Raw genomic sequence first — 13,605 nt, forward strand, 5'->3', positions numbered from 1 at the left:
TTTCATTGGGGATCTTGGAGTCGTTCCGACTATTAAAGAACTAATGGAATTATTTTGTGAACACGAAGGAGTGGTTGCTTTGACTAAAGAACGGAAGGATCATGGAAGGACTAAGTGCATCGAGAGAAAGTACAATTATATCCAACATAGAGTTGAAGATGTGGATTTTTTGTTGAAACGAGTATCATCAGAGGAAAATCTTGCTGATCCTTTTACTAAGGCACTGATCAAGGTCACGTACATGGAGCATGCTAGGAGTATTGGATTAAGAGATGATATTAGTTTTAGTGATTAGTTGATAACTTTAAACTTTGTAACAAAATAAATTGTAACTTTTTGTTGATTAAATAATAGAGATTTATTTATGTGTTTGTGTACTGTCTTCTTCAATTATTTATTATCGTGTTTCACTTTACATGTTTACTACCTCAATAATTCTATTATTCACATTCCACAATCGGTCATACTTTTGGAAGTAAGTAGTGAATTAAGACTCTCATGGAGCATTAGTGTAACATCCCAAAAATACAGACAAAATTTTTGGTTTTAAATTAATTCAAAACATACGATACTCATATCAAAACAGTCAAAAGTGTATCATGGAAACATGTTATCAGAGTATAAATTCCCAAAATCTCAAAATTTAAAAACCGTAGGGTGATGCGGTGTGATCAGGTCAGGCCCTTCCCCTTCGAACTGGAAGTACCTGAAACATAAAATAAAAACTGTAAGCACAAATCTTAGTGAGTTCCCCCAAAATACTCCATACCATACAAACATATATCCAAGCATATTTGGGTGCTTGCAATCCCCTTCGTCTATTTCTATCGGATACTATCAAGCATATTTGGGTGCTTGCAATCCTCTTCGGTCTATTTTAACTGGATATCAGGTCTATTTCACCCCTACCACTTCCATATAATATCATAACAAAGAATCACAGAGTCATCAAGCAAAAACATGCATAACCGATCGTTGTCACAAAGTAAACCATCATACTACAACATAAAGTAGTTGGCAGACATTGGTGCCTTCGACCCACATATACAATGAAGGAAACTCACCTCAAACTGAAGGTATTAAATCGCACTCAACGGATGACTCGTGAACTCCTCTCCCTAAGGCGCAAGTATAAAACCCTAATTAGAAATTAGGCCAATATTCTAACCCGAAAGTCCAAACCCTGATTCTTGACTTAAGGCAAAAAGGGTTTTTTCACCCTTGCCTCATTGGGCCTCCCTCCCACCAAGGCCCAAATCCATACTAGTCCAAAAAGGAATCCAAGCCCAACTACAAGGCATTTAAGGCCCAATATGGCCCAAGAGCACCCAACATGACCTAAATCCCAAAAATGTCTTGCTACAACAGGTGGGCCTAAGGCCCAATCCTAAACAAGTCAAAATCCCAACAAGACTCGAGCCCAAAAATCTCCTAAGTCCACAGACTACGTATGCATGACGTACATGGCTCGTACGCCCAGCATACGCTGATGATCCGGAATCGGGGTACTGACCCAGTACGCGCAACGTACTCTAGAGTACGTCCGGCGTACTGGTTGGTCAGCCTATAATTGATCCCATGAATTAATCCATGAAGCTCTAACGTCCAAAACTTAGATCCAAGCTCAAAAAAGTGTCTTAAGCCATAAAGTTGCAAACTTTATGCTCTTTCATGCCTTATTTGGACTTAAACCATGAATTAAACCCTCTAACTCTCTAAGGTGGTCACCAACACATGCATGGTTGAGTCTTAACCTTCAAGATACGATTTTTATGACTTCATGCACTCCCAAGAGTCCAAAAGGAAAATTCAAATGGCCTGGAGTAGCCCATACTCCAAAGGACCAAGTTATGGGACCAAAAAATGCTAAAATCTTCCCTAAACCTAGATCTAAGCTTAGAATGAACAAGTTTCAGACTTTATACCTTCAATCGGCTAGAAATGATGCACAAACTCTGGATCTACAAGCTCCTTCTTCGCATTTGCTTCTCCTCAAGCTTCATTCTTCTTCAAAACCATAAAAGAACACTCAAACACTCTATGTAAGCTCAAAATGCACTCAAGATGGCTAGGGGTTCGAGATTAGCACTAAAAGGCAATGGAAGCTGAAAGGGTGATGCAATTGAAGAACTTAAGGATCTAAAATAGGGTGTAAACCCTAAAAATTAGGGTTTGTCCCTGGCTTAAGTACACCCAGCGTACGCATGGGTACGCCCAGCATATATCGGGATCACCCCGATGACGCGCATGCAAGGAGTACGCTGTGTGTACCTAATGCATGCCCAACATAATCACCAACCCTTTGCCACCTTTTAATTAAATTAAATAGAATAATAGATTAATTTCATCCCTGGTGACTCGGGCGCTTCAATTAGTATATTGTTCATAGTAGTTGAACATGGCATGGTGATTGCCACTATACTCATAAGTACTTGAAATAGGGATTTAGGTATTAGATAAACTCGTGCTTAAAATTACTTCATGGATTTTATCACGGGTAGTTTTAAGATGATAATCTCTACTATTGGATGTTATAAGGAGTAATTCCATGCATGATTTGGTAAGTAAAATGTATGATTACGTAGTCAAAGTTATTCTTTCCTTTTACTTTCACAAGAAAAGCGATATCTTTGGACCCATTGATAATTTGATTTTGACATTGTAATGTTAGGCCCAACCATGACTAAATTGATGTGTTTAATTAGTAGTCTAATGACGTCATCAAAAATTGGGAAATTAGAAAACAAAATCTTAGACAATGAGATTGATTATAATCCATGTCTCGTGTCCATACGATATCATGAAAAGAGAAGGATAGTTGATTACTTATCTTAGGGACAACGTGTGATATGAATCAGAGTTTGGTAGTGGATTTAGAAAGCACACTTATGTATGATATGAATCAGAGTTCAGGAGTGGATTTAGGAAACACACTTTGATGTTTGGTTCAAGGTTATACTTGCAATTGTAGTTATAGACTTATCCAAGTGGGAGACTGTTGGATCAAGGTGTCTAAGCTCATAACTAAATTGGTGTATTCTTGCACTTAAAAGCAAAGTCCTTATTGGGTTGCCCTCATAACTGGAAATAGTTACAATGACATCATGAGAAAGAGGAAATCATTTATTAATTTACGGTGATTATTAAATTAATTAGAAATTGATTAAATTGATTTAGAAATGATCAGAATTATTTTGGAATTATTTTTGGGTCAATTAGAATTAATTAGGGGTACAAGGGTTGATCTGTAATTGCTTAATAGTTGAGATAATGAAGTATTCAAGATCCTTCCTTGCTTGGAAGGTGGTGGAGGCTCATTTGGGAGCTTCTGTAAGCCTTCAGGTATTGATAAGGATAACCACTTGATTTTCATCGAACTAATATTTTTTTGAATTCAAATTGGAGTTTATCCTAGTTACCGGACAAGTATAAATAAACCCCTTAGGGTGGGAAATTTGATCCCTCCATTCTTTTGGAAGCATTGATCGAAATTCTTCTCCCTCCTTTTCTCAAATAGTGTTCTAGTTTCTAGGGTTTGGGTGCAAGCCATTAAAGGCATCCATATTTTTGGTGATAGCTTTCTGAATATCAACAAGGGATTTAACTATATTGTTTACTAGTGAAATATAAAAGGTATGTAATTTCAACTAGTGATTTTAATTACATCTAGGGTTTCTTTAGTTTTCATAAGTATGTTGCTATTAGTTGTTAAAATACATAGATCCAATAGGTTGCAGGTACCCTTGAGTGTGAAGTGATTTTTTCGCATATACATCGATTTTGTAACCTATAAAACCCCATCATTTTCAGGGGCATTCGAGAGTTTGGGCATGCTTAGGGTGATCAAGGGACGCTCTCTACAAATTTCCAGAATTGTTGGAGCAAGATTAAAGAAATTTTTTTTTTTTTGAAGTTAGACACTTCGCAGAAGATTCCATGGTCGTGGAATGATTACACTGGTCATTCCATTGTCGTTTAATGAGGTTCTCAACAACACAAAATTTCATTCTATGACCGTGATTTCTCAAGTCAAGTTCATTACGCGGGCGTGGAACAAGATTTTGACAATTTTTTGGTTTTTCAACTTCCGACTAAAAAGAGATTTCTAGTCATTTTGAACACAACTTCAAACTTACACTTCAAGAGGGCAATTAGGGAGAACTTATCATCATTAGGTGCTTTGGAAACACATTTTCTTTGGATTATTAAGTCTAATTATGATTTAGACTAGTTGGATTTGTGTTCTAAGTTAGTCATGTGTGGCTAACTTTTCATCTCATTTCCGGTTCTAGATTTTAAATATTTGTTGTTTGGATTGTTATGTGAACTTAATTTTATGTTCTTTATCTAGTAATCTTTGATTTGGTTTCATTACATGTTTGATTTGTGCTCTTTTCACTTGATCAATGAAATTAGGGTTCATATCATTCTTGTTAGTCAAATTTCGAATATCATAAATGTTTTATGATTTTAAGTTAGTGACAAACACTTAATTTGTTTCAAATGAATCAAAACAAGTCTAATAAAAGATTAGATGTTTTTATATTCCCGAGCATATGAGGAATATTGGACATTTTTGGTAACAATTGCATGAAACTTAAAGTCTTTTAGTGATTTGATCCAGGGTTGGTCCACGCATATAATGAGCCCAATGCGAAAAGTAAAAAATAGACCCCCAAAGTCATAAATATAATAAAAACTAGAAAAGATTCCCCGGCGTTGACGGGGTCGGAAGGTATTGCTTTGTAAAGTAAAGTAGCATGTTGAATTGCATTGAGATAATCTAGTAAAGGAAGATAAACAATGTCATCTAATTACATAAGTAAAGAAATCTAAATCATTATTTCTTGCAATAAGTGAGGAAAATAAAGAAATGGTCTCACAAATTGAACTTTATTGCCATGTATGGCAGCGCCGGATCAAAATAGGGGGGGTAGTATTTGTTCAACACCTTTCTTTCAGCCATTCTTTTTTTTTTTACTACTCAAACTCAAGACGATAGGTGCACTACCTGATTCATTATAAACAATTTGAAATGAAGATCAGAAGAAACAGACAACACAAAACAAAAAATGGAAGTTGAGATACGAAGAAGTAAAAAATCAAGCCAACTCAAAATTAGTGGAACGTGAGATATCCAAAAACTTAAATGATAACCTGAAATTCAAAAAGAAACATACCTGTTTGACTTCAAATCGCTACAAATTTGAATCAATGGTCTTCAAATTTGTGGGTATAAAGGAGTTGGTGTAATAGGATTTTTTTGTCACTTTCTTGCTGTTTGTTAACATTTTTAGTCATTGGGTTATCTAGTGGAAGTTACAGAGCCTGATTATGTTCATGCTATTTGATCTTTTAGCAGAAAGTGGGCTACTTTGAAGTGGAAGAAAGAATTGATAAACATGATAAAAAATATGTGCCCCCTATCGAACCCACCCCACCCACCCCCACTCCCTTTGACTGTAAACACTGTGAGGGATGTATTAGTTTGACCATAAATTTTATGGAAGAAACATGAAGTTGATTAGTTTTAATGTCAACTATTAGTGTAAATATGATTTGCATAAATAGGATGAAGCCATGATTCTATTGAAATTTAGATAAGAAAAAACTTACCCACTTTCATATATTCATGGGATTCAGATCCGACTGTATTACCATTTATATTATAACATTCAGCTTTTCCTTCAGGATGGGGAACAACACATATGTATCTATGGAGGCTGCATGTTGCCATGAAATGAAAGTCAGATATATTACTAAGAACCCAAAGAAATATTTACCATTGTTGAAGATTGATGACATACTACCATAATACCCTTCCTTATTCTCCTGGTTTTCTCCTTCCCCTTCAATTTCTCATACGAAATTTGCATACGCTCGATAAACATAGCTGGTTAGTAAAGAAACACCCAAACATAATCCAAAACCAATACGCAGTGAAAGTTATCGAAATCAGTATATGAAGCTCTAAAAATTATAAATTCAATTTTATAAGACCTAATTATCCACACACATACCTGCTTCAGCATCAGCTGACCGATTTCAACATTTGTTGAGGCTTTTTAAATTTGGTTTGAAGGAATTTGCCTTTTTCTCCGTGACATTCCATCAAACACCTGGGGTGCGAAATTATAACTTTAGACAAACGCTGCATTTGATTGCTTATTTCTCAAGAGAACATGATGTTTCAGATTTTAAAACAGATTTTTTATCCTTTTAGTTTCAAATAGAGTGATGACGTATGAGTATAAGAACTTATCTTGATATATGATACGTTTTCCTGCAGTGTTGCTTAAAAGGGCGTGGAAATAGAGATTGTGAGGTTGGATGTCAACCCAAATCGGCAACTCCAGACACAAATTCGCAAAGTTTTATCTGTTAGATTCGAAAATTGAAAGAAGTAGGAAGGCAGCAAGAAAGATTGAAATTAGTGTTGAGGAATCTGTTGAAACCCTAGAAATTAATAACAATGAACCTTCTGATAAAAAAGAAGAAGCCGGAGATAGAAAATGCAATCCAAACAATCTCTTGTATCACATTATTCTGGAAGAAGAAAGAAGTTGACCTTTTACAGAGTAGGTTGGGAGGAGAAACGACATTCGATGGAGCAGCTGTGTCAAGAAGAGCTTTTTCCACATTGTTGTGTCCGACTCTAGCAGAGATCATTAGAGGTGTGAAATCATCTTGCTAACAGTAAGAAACGACAACAGGTGAAGCGATTAGGGTTTTCACTTCTTATTCGAGAGCGTAAACGAACCACCATGGTGTTCCTCAAAGGCTCGCAATATTGGGCTTAGAGGTGGTGTAACCTGCAACAAACGTCGGTTCCAAAAGATTACAGACGGAGGTATATCAGAAGCTCCGTCGACTGAGCTGCCCTGCATCGGCTCCACATCGGCACGCCCACATGGCCGATTCGGTGAAGAAATCAATAGAAAGAAGGGATGAAGAGGTGGATTCGGTGAGTCCTTGTCTGTGGCGATATCAACAGAGAACGGATGAGGAAGAGCGGGGTGAAGCAGAAAAAAGAAATAGGATGTAGAAGGTCCTGGATGGTAGTATATCTTTAACAATAACTAAGAACGGAAAGAACATAGATGTAATAAAGTGACAAATACAGCAAAATGTAGGGACCTTGAATGGCAGAAGCAAGCAACATAATTTGGAGGACCAAAATATAACAAAAATACAGGGACCGGATATGTAAATCAAGGGACTAAACCTGGACAAAGTATGCCAATTTCACTGTTCCTTTCGTCCACAACTTTAATATATATATAATAATTAAATTGAAAATAATCACACCGTTATAAATTTCACAAAATTCATTATTAATATTAAAAAACAAAAATATGGCCACAACATTACAAAACAACTGATTTAATATGTGTATATATATATATATATATACACACTAGTTGTGAAACCTGTATATTACACGGATTTATTAAAAAATATATAAATATTTATAAATTTAGGAAGTTTGAATTTATAAAGAAAGAAAAAAAAATATTGAATTACTAAAATGTAATGTTCAACTTATTTTTTTTATTTCTCTTTTAAATTTAAACAAATAATATAATAAATAAATAAACAAATGAAATAAATAATAAAAAAATATTGAATTACTAAAATGTAATGTTCAACTTATTTTTTTATTTCTATTTTAAATTTAAACAAATAATATAATAAATAAATAAACAAATGAAATAATTGGATTAAATTTAGAAACTAAAATGAAACTTGCATTAGTTAAATTGATATGCTTTTATTATTATATCTATTACAATTATTTTATTTAAAGATTATGTAAAATTCAATAAAATAGAAAAAACCATAAAATGACAAGTAGAAAAAACAATAAATCAAAAAATCTTAAAAATTAACATGTGTCAAATTCAATGAGAATGTGACATTTGACTAAAATGGTTTTCATTTATTAGGGGGTATATATATATATATATATATATATATATATATATATATATATATATATATATATATATATATATATATATATATATATATATCATACATTTTTAGATAAGCTAATTTTTTTACTCTATATATATATCCAAGGTTCTAAATAACGTAAGGCGTGACTTGGCGGCAATGTCAAGCCTCAAGCTTTTCCGAGCCTTGGCGAGCCATATCGTTTGTAAGGCGTGACTTAAGGCGGTCATTTTGCATATAATTAATATTTTATATGTATTTTCAACTATTATTCTATTTTATACGCATATACGAGTTAAGGCGGGTTTTGGTAAAGCTTGGCGGCAGGTACAAACCTTGGAGCCATGGCGCGCCATGGTGGAGCCAATGCGAGATTTTTAGAAGCTTGTATATACCATAGACTCTATGAATTTTGGGCCCTTTAGAGACATGGGCCCTGGGTGATTGTCCGGGTTGCTTACTGTCTGGGTTGGGCCTGATTTGATCGAAAAACTTGTTTGGATTTAATCAACTAATTGGAGTTTACTTAAAGATCATATTTTAAGTAAAGTACTCTTGGCAATTTTGAAATATTAGAGCATATTAATATTTCAATATTACCAATCCAGATTAAACATGAATTGATGTCATATCACATCCAACAACATAGTATTTCAATAAAATTAAGAATCAGATTTCTTTTAATTGCTAAATTTTAATCTTCTATTAGTTGATGTATAAACTTTAAATTAATGTTACCCCCCCCACCCCCCCCCCCCCACACACACACACAATAACAATTGGTAGTCTTGTGTGTCAAAACATGGTCAAACATTAAGTCACGTATCTCAATAGTGTGGTCGTGCTTATTTGTAACAAATGGTAAAAAAAAAAAGGGTCAACGTTCTCTGGTCAAATCACCACGAACTCTCTTGTAATAAGACCTGTTATATAGTATTCCTTATTTTTAAATGCTATTGAAGTCATTATACTCATATTTGCATACGGAATACTCTCTGTCACCAATTTGTGTCGAACGCTAAAGAACAAAACTTTGGTGTATTATTTAATGCGTTAAAAATAAATTTGAGCGTTGAGTATACTTGTGTGAAATTGACACTGAAATTGGATAGAACATACTCACATGACTTTGTGGATATAAAGAACGTCAAAAACAGAGATCGTACGTAGAAGTTATGCACATCAGTTATATACCTTATTTTCCCGAAAACGAACGTCGTATTGCTTCGTTGGGATAGCTACGTATTTTGTAAATTTTTTTGAACATGTTTTTGAACTCATGCTCTATGCTAACATTTGATTTCCCTTTCGCAATATTTTTAGCTCGAAATTATAACACTTTCGTAAAAACAACTATAACAGGAAAACTATAAAAGTTACTGAATTAGAACTTTGAATGCCTTTTTCGTCTAGTTCCGTCTATCGGTTTGGAATTCTGATTACATTTTTGAAATCACCACACTCGGGACAATCGACAGTTATGTTCGAAAAAAAATTACGAAGTCAGTTTCGGGGTACGAAAATTGAGGTGACACATGGATTGATTTGAGACATGATGACTTCATCACCATGACATCATCAAGTCCTTTAAATGAGTGGACATCTTTCTAAAAATTAGCAACCATTCCCTCTCTCTAACCTATCTATACTCTCTCTCTCTCTCTCCCTCTCTCTCTGATCTTGAATTATCGGTCACCGACGAGGAATTTTGGCGCCGACCGCCGCCCCTCTCCGCCGTTCCTCCGCCTCACGAGCTAACTTAGCCACCCGTTGTCGCAATTACTTCCATTTCTCCGATGAACCCAGGTCCAACGCAAGCTGTTGCGACGATAAACAGCCGAGAAAGGCTCGCTGCCAGCCATGCGTCGCCATGATCGGCGGACCTCCGATGACGTTAAGCAGATATGTTAGCTTGTGAAGTCGGTTTGTCCAAAAAGCTCTCCGATCAAAATTATGAAAAACAAAAAACAACTCGATCTCACCGGTGAACATTTCATACGCTTCAAGGGTGAGTTCTATGGCCCATAAGGATTTTATGTTTTTGGGGAGAATATATGTGACATGCGTTTTTAGTCTATGTAAACTTTTTATTGTTAGTCTAAAGTTTATATAATTGGATTATATATATATATATATATATATATATATATATATATATATATATATATATATATAACAAAACTTTATTTATTTGTATTTTATGTTTTAGATAACAAAAAATATAGCTATTATATATATTTATAAGCTTTATTCGTTTATATATATATATATATATATATATATATATATATATATATATATATATATATATCGAAAGTATTTAAAATTCATTTTTATTACAAATGATATTATTAAATGCAATATGAGTTTGTACATTTATTGGTATCGTTGGTTTTATATCAGGTAAAACTTGATTTTGGTCAAAATATAATCCTTATGTTGCACGATTTTTGTTAGAACCTTTGTTATAGTTTTTAAATAATAAAGGATTATCAAGTCTAATAAACTTATTAATATAATGTTTAAGACTCATATTTACACTTTGAACAAATTAAACTAGGTAAACGAATAATATTCTAATAAACTTTTTAACTAAAGATTTGGACTTAAATGCACACACACTTTTAGATCTATAAACTCGGGAATAAATATATGAGTTATTTATTCATTAACTAATGATAAAAACTTAGTAAAGCCCTCAATGCTATAACCGTGAGCGAAAACATTGTGTATAGATCTATACATATTGACAACCATACACATGGTCGCTAGCTACAACCCTTTGTCTGACGAGTCATGTCGGGTGACAATTGTTTATTTTGTGTTTTTCACGACGATAATGAAGCATTAGTGATGTTTTCGGAACACCACTTGTAGTGTTGGACGGAGTCTTGTACGTCCAATAGCTCGGTTATAGGCTCACAGAAAAATCTCAAAGTACATTCTAAAATCAATAAGTTAAGTCGGTATGAAACTTAGCTGAACTATTAAACACTTGTACGGTGATACAAGTAATTTTATACAAGTTAGTAAAGGAACTTATGATCGGAACAACGAAAAGGGTTTTAAGTATATTTTTCTAATATACTAAGCAAGTAAATACACACACAAACACACTTGTAGGATTACAACTATATTTTTTTTATATGACTGGTAAACACTTATACACTCAAATATACACTTTTAGTTATAAAAGTACTTTGAGTCAAAACTTGTGGAACTCACCAACATTTTTTGTTGTCGTATATTTAAAAACATGTGTTCTTAGGAACTTAAAGAGCTGAAGTTTCACACACTCACAGATGTTATGGATCTTTTACTTCACACTTTTGATATTTCCTATGTGTTAAGGCAACTACTTTTATATTTGAAGTTATGTTACGATGTACCCGATGATGTAAGACTTATTTTATAATATTAGAAATTGTAATATTATGTTGTTTTGATACTGTTCAATGTATGCTTTAACTGTGATCCATTCTCGAAGTCGCTCACCCCTAGCGTTTCTACCGCTAGTCGGGGGTGTGACATTATTTTATACTATCTCTTAGTATATAGTAGTAGTGACTTGTTAATATTTGTGTTATTTTATACCTTTCATTTGTTGGTTTGACATTCAAACAAATTGGCGTCGTTGGATATGGTCGTACTAACTGTTTATGCTAAGATCTTTTCACACAGGTACACCTTTACCAGTTGATTCGGAGATAAAGAAACGCAACGCCCACAAGTTAGGCTAGATTATTTGAGTAATTATAATAAATAGTTATTCATTTTAATGAATAATTTAACCCTCGAATAGAATAATTGTTAGTCGTGGACGTTACAGACTATAAATACCATTTATCATTAAGCGATAAAAATAACATCTTTGATAAAAATATTATTTAGGATAAATAATCTTGATGAAAGTTGTAGTATACGTGATGAAGATTCTGTAAGTATAAAGAACGTTCAAATCTGACTTCGTATGAAGAAGTTATGATTGTTCGAATTTTCGCGTTCAACCCTATACGACAAAGTGTATTGTAAAAAGTGAATCAGAGATAGGTTGCTTATTAGCCAAAGTAATCTAAACGAAGGTGTAATAATCGTAAAAGCGAGAGCGTGCATATAAAGAAAGCTCAAATCTGACTTCGTATGGAGAAATAGTGATTTTTCGAAGTTTTGCGTGCAGAAGTGTGCGACACAGAAATCAAAATTAAAGTCGATTGATTTTTAGCCAAAACAATGTAAATGACAGTTGAAGATCTCATAAATATGAATCTGTTGATATAAAGACAATCGAGAACGAAGTTCGTATGAAGAAGTAATGAATTTTACACGGTCTTTTGTTGTGTAATATTCATAGACTGTTAAATTTAAAATAGGATGAAAATTAGCTGACAATGTCGAAACGAAAGTTGTAGCACTCATTGATAGCTACACGTGGATATATGGAACTTTAAGAGCTTAAGAACCATAAACTAAATGCATCATAGTTTGGAACTAGCAAATTGATGGGTTTTGAGCATCCTAACACTTCTATGGTGTACATGCAATCCTAGATGCTTTGGATCTATGCTTTCTATAATATACATGCAAACTTTCAAAATTCCAAAGCATCATCCTAACTAGCATACAATGGAGTACTATATTACAAAATTCTAGTTAGATGACATACCTTTTAGTGTAGTTGAAAACCTTGAAGTTTTAAGAGCCTAGCACCAATAATGTGAATGCCTCAAATGGAACCACAAATCACCACCAACAATTGGAAGAACTAGAGAGAGGTTATTTGCACACACTAGTTTCGGCTAGCATTCTTGAATATGCTCTAGTCGTCGATTTCATGCAATAGAGGGCTTCTTATATAGTGTGGCTACATTAGGGTTACACCATGCAAACCCTAATGTGCATGACTTTCCACATTCCTCATGCTCCATGGATTTTAACCTCTATGGAGTATCCATGGGTCACCACATGGGTTTAGCCCAACATAAGGAATCATGGATCATTAGCCCATTTTATAAGAATGATTGATTTACACAATCAATCCCCATATATTTAATTAGTCTCTTTTGATCACAAAATTAATTCCAAATTAATTCTTGATCAATACTAATTAAATAATATGATTTCATATTAATATATTAAAACTTATAATATATTAATAAAACATAAATAACCTATTCTCAAAAGTCCATCCATACAAATTGTTCTGGTGAAGCGCAACCCAAATGGACCATGCTACTCTTGGGTCAAGTACATACCAAATATAGTTATGGACTTAGACACCTTATCCAACAGTCTCCCACTTGGATAAGTCTAATAACTATACTTGTAAGTATAACTTCAGGATCCGACTAGCAATCGTGGCTCTTAAATGCCTTTGTCGAACTTAGACATACCATTTTAGATAAGTGATCATAGAATCCTCTATTCTCAAGATATCAGCCGGACAAACACATGGAACACAGTCAATCTTATTGTTCAGCAGTTTGTTTCCGATTTCTGATTCGTTTGACATAGAACTTAATCGAACACATCAATTTAGTTCTGACCGGGCTCGACTCATAAGTCAAAACAAAATCATCGAGGGGCCCAATATATCGCTTTTAATCCTCCAAGGACTAAAAGGAACATATAAACTTTGATAGTATATGCTTG

General features: G+C 33.9%; 1 long non-coding RNA gene across 5 annotated transcripts; it reads right to left on the reverse strand.

Annotated features, from left to right (window-relative positions):
- Nucleotides 1–526: 526 nt before the first annotated feature.
- Nucleotides 527–7,074, reverse strand: LOC145135166 (uncharacterized). 5 transcript variants are annotated; one of them, XR_013719793.1, is made up of 4 exons: nt 6,569–7,064; nt 4,884–6,378; nt 1,926–2,007; nt 527–706 (listed from the first exon to the last, which is right to left on the reverse strand). It is a non-coding gene; the product is annotated as an uncharacterized LOC145135166 (long non-coding RNA). The 5 variants fall into 5 exon arrangements; XR_013719738.1 differs by lacking the exon at nt 1,926–2,007 and having other exon boundaries at nt 6,569–7,063; XR_013719847.1 differs by lacking the exons at nt 527–706; nt 1,926–2,007 and having other exon boundaries at nt 4,743–5,011; nt 5,181–6,378; nt 6,569–7,063.
- Between the last annotated feature and the right edge of the window lie 6,531 nt (nt 7,075–13,605).

Source organism: Lactuca virosa, chromosome 1 (genome assembly GCF_052849685.1).
Source record: "Lactuca virosa cultivar CGN04683 chromosome 1, Lactuca_virosa_CGN04683_v6, whole genome shotgun sequence".
NCBI classification, from domain to species: domain Eukaryota; kingdom Viridiplantae; phylum Streptophyta; class Magnoliopsida; order Asterales; family Asteraceae; genus Lactuca; species Lactuca virosa.